The sequence below is a fragment of the Topomyia yanbarensis genome, chromosome 1 (assembly GCF_030247195.1).
Source record: "Topomyia yanbarensis strain Yona2022 chromosome 1, ASM3024719v1, whole genome shotgun sequence".
Taxonomy (NCBI): Eukaryota; Metazoa; Arthropoda; class Insecta; order Diptera; family Culicidae; genus Topomyia; species Topomyia yanbarensis.
In genome coordinates this window covers 116,299,453-116,302,635 of record NC_080670.1, presented here as the reverse complement: position 1 = coordinate 116,302,635, position 3,183 = coordinate 116,299,453, and the positions used below count along the sequence as shown (strand labels likewise).

General features: G+C 41.2%; 1 long non-coding RNA gene across 1 annotated transcript; it reads left to right on the top strand.

Moving 5' to 3' along the window:
• The first annotated feature begins 1,388 nt into the window (after nt 1-1,388).
• LOC131676352 (uncharacterized) lies at nt 1,389-2,530 on the top strand. Its single transcript, XR_009303149.1, has 3 exons — nt 1,389-2,082; nt 2,220-2,360; nt 2,433-2,530. It is a non-coding gene; the product is annotated as an uncharacterized LOC131676352 (long non-coding RNA).
• Nucleotides 2,531-3,183: the final 653 nt, after the last annotated feature.

The following is a 3,183-nucleotide window of genomic DNA, read 5'->3' as shown; positions in this document are numbered from 1 at the left end:
ATTTTTACAAAAAAAAATTTTTTTCGAGATAACATAAAATCTCGACGTTTCATGCATTTTAAAGATGTTTGGCATCAAAAATACGAATTCGATTTCTGAAATTTCATGGGGTCCCCCCTTTGAAAAAAAAAATTTGAGTTCTGGCTTATATGGGAATTTCATATGTGACCGGACGATTTAGTCTATATTTCCGGACCCATATAAGCGATCCGTACGAAATTTTATAGACATCTGTGGGGATATTATAGCTATCATTTGGAACTAAGTTTGTGAAAATCGGCCCAACCATTTCAGGGAAACTGATGTGAGTTCGTAAATTCTGAAAGATGGCCGCTTTTCCCGGGCACTTCCGGAACCGTCTATGGTGGTCAATGTAGTCAACGAAAGTTTGGTTGGCCGTCGGTGACCTAGAACAACAAATTTAAGTTGTTTGAGAGACATTTTAGCGAAATTTTTACCTTTTTTGCTTTCATCGGAGTATCGGTTTGAATCACAATTTGCTATGTGATCGCACGCCACAACCTGTAACTCCGGAACCGGAAGTCGGATCGGGATGAAATTAAATAGCCATTTACGGGGACGCAATACCTTTCATTTGAGGTCAAGTTTAGTTGAATCGGTCTAGCCATCTCCGAGAAACCGATGTGACTGTTATTCTGAATTTAGATACGTCCGCCGGGGCTTCCGGAACCGAGGATGGTGGCCAATGTGGCCAAATAGACTTTGAATGGATGTTAGTGACCTAATACTACAAATCGAAGCAGTTGTGGTCATATTTTGGAAAATTTTTCACCTTTATACATTCATTGCAGAATTTATTAAAATCGACATTTTCTGCGTGTTCGTACTTATCACCCTGTAATTCCGGAACCGGAAGTCGGATCCATTAGAAATTCAATAGCAGCCTATGGGAACGTTGCACCTTTCATTTGAGACTAAGTTTGTCAAAATCGGTTCAGCCATCTCTGAGAAAAATGAGTGACATTTTTGGTCACATACACACACACATACACACACATACATACACACATACATACACACAGACATTTGCCGAACTCGACGAACTGAATCGAATGGTATATGTCACTCGGCCCTCCGGGCCTCCGTTAAAAAGTCGGTTTTCAGAGCAATTGCAATACCTTTCTATTGAGAAAGGCAAAACAAGATTAGTAATTTTTTGTATTTTTTTTCATCGCGACCTGTCAAAATTTTGTAGTTTTGAGAATCAATATTTTGAATTTGAATGGTAAGTTTTAAAATATTATTGGAATTGTGATTGTTTCTAGTAATTATTATTATTTACAGCAATCCCGAACAAAGCAGCCACAAGAACAGCATTTTTCGTCAGCAGCAGAAGCAGCAGCCATCTATCTACTTGATAGGTTTTCATCAACAACAACCAGATGCTACAAATCAGCTCAACTTGACTCAACATCCTGGATCTGGCAATCAGCCAACCAACATTAAATCGATACAACCGTAGCAGTACCAACAACTCCAAATCCAGCAGCTGCCAACAATCTCTCAAAAAAGAACCATAGCAATTACAGCTCAGAACCAACAAAGCAACAAGAGCTTTTTTACGAATAATGGACCCAACGGAAACACTTTATCGGCACATTCTGTCGTAAAACTTGCCTGCCACTATTCTTACCAGCGGTTACCTTCCTGATGTAGAGAAATCAGAGTCAAACACAAAAGTCATATTACTGCCTTGGCTCCTACTAGTTGCTTGCATGAAAATATCGCTGCCTCCACAGTGCTCGTGATTCCATCCCAGCAGCAGCTAGCAACCACAATTCCAGTGCTTATCGCCAGCAACATCAGAAAATTAAGATTTCCCCCAGACCATGACCATCATCCGACAGATCGGTAGCAACAACGTTCAAGTGACGGTAGAACCTGGCCAGCAACCGCAACTAGTGCAATCGATCCAAGCCAATCAGGGCCAAATGTAGAAGACCATTGGTCAACCGCAAAAAAAGATACATCAACAGTACCTTCAAACACAGTAGCAGCAGCATACTGTACTGTACCACGCCGCGTGCAGGAGGACTTTTTTTATTCAGTTGGTGCAGCAAGGTGAGTCATTTTTACTACCTTTTTCAGTTTCGAAGGATCAGTACCGTGTTCAGTACAATGTAATGTAATACCCTATTCTTCTTTCAAAAGCTCGCGTTCACTCATTCACGGATATTTTTCATCATAATTTTTTTCAGATCGAACAGCAACCATAGCGGATACACATCACCGAACACCAGCAACATAATGCCATGGTAACCACCCAGCAGCAGAACACGGTGATAATGGGCCAACAGTAAATACAACATCAAGATCCTCGGAAAGGACTTTCTCTTTCGGTATGTGTTTAACAGTAGCTTCTCTCCTCCAAGCATTCCTTTGCATATTTAGATGTCCTTGTCAATTTACAGAACAAACATAATGGAAGCATACTCTACACGCGCGACATATTCAATCGGGCCAACCGTGTGACTCGTTTGGAAGAAAGCGCTCATCATCGGTTTCATGGCAGCGAAGTGAGCAGGTAAAAGAAGGCGTTTTTTTCCGAAAGGTCGCTCTGGGCAAAAGTTCAGCCAATTGCAAGGAATAAACCACCGGAGTGACAGTATCCGTGCTGTTTAGGACCTTTTTCCATATATTGTAGCTTTTGAATTTTAATACTCGGTCGAAACGATGGCAAGTGCTGCCGATAACTGGGTCAAATAGGAGGAGGGAGGATCAGGAAATTTCTGCGCTCGGTAAGTGTTTTTTTTGTCATAACCAACTAACCTACTTTGGAGCGATAATTTTTCCATAGGTTTTGAATTTTTCTTTTCAATACAAATAGGTTATCGATCTGAGTATCCCTAAGGATAAGGAACCAGAGCTGGCGGCTGACAGCCCAAAGAAAGAGAATGCGGAAAAACCTTCTAGTTCACCGCCAGTAGAACCAGCGATCAAATTACTCCCGTAGAAACGGCTGCACCTGCAGTTTTGTTTTCGGTAGCTACAGAAATTAAGACTCTGAGCTCCCGAAGAAAAAAAAGCTGCTAGCGATAATGGAGAAACAGCTTCCTCCACGGAAGATGCAGAGGCATTCAAGTAAGTCGAAATCTGGAGAAAATTTTGATTAGGACATAAGTAACATTGAGAGCCTCTCTCTGTTTACTTTCTGTTTCGATT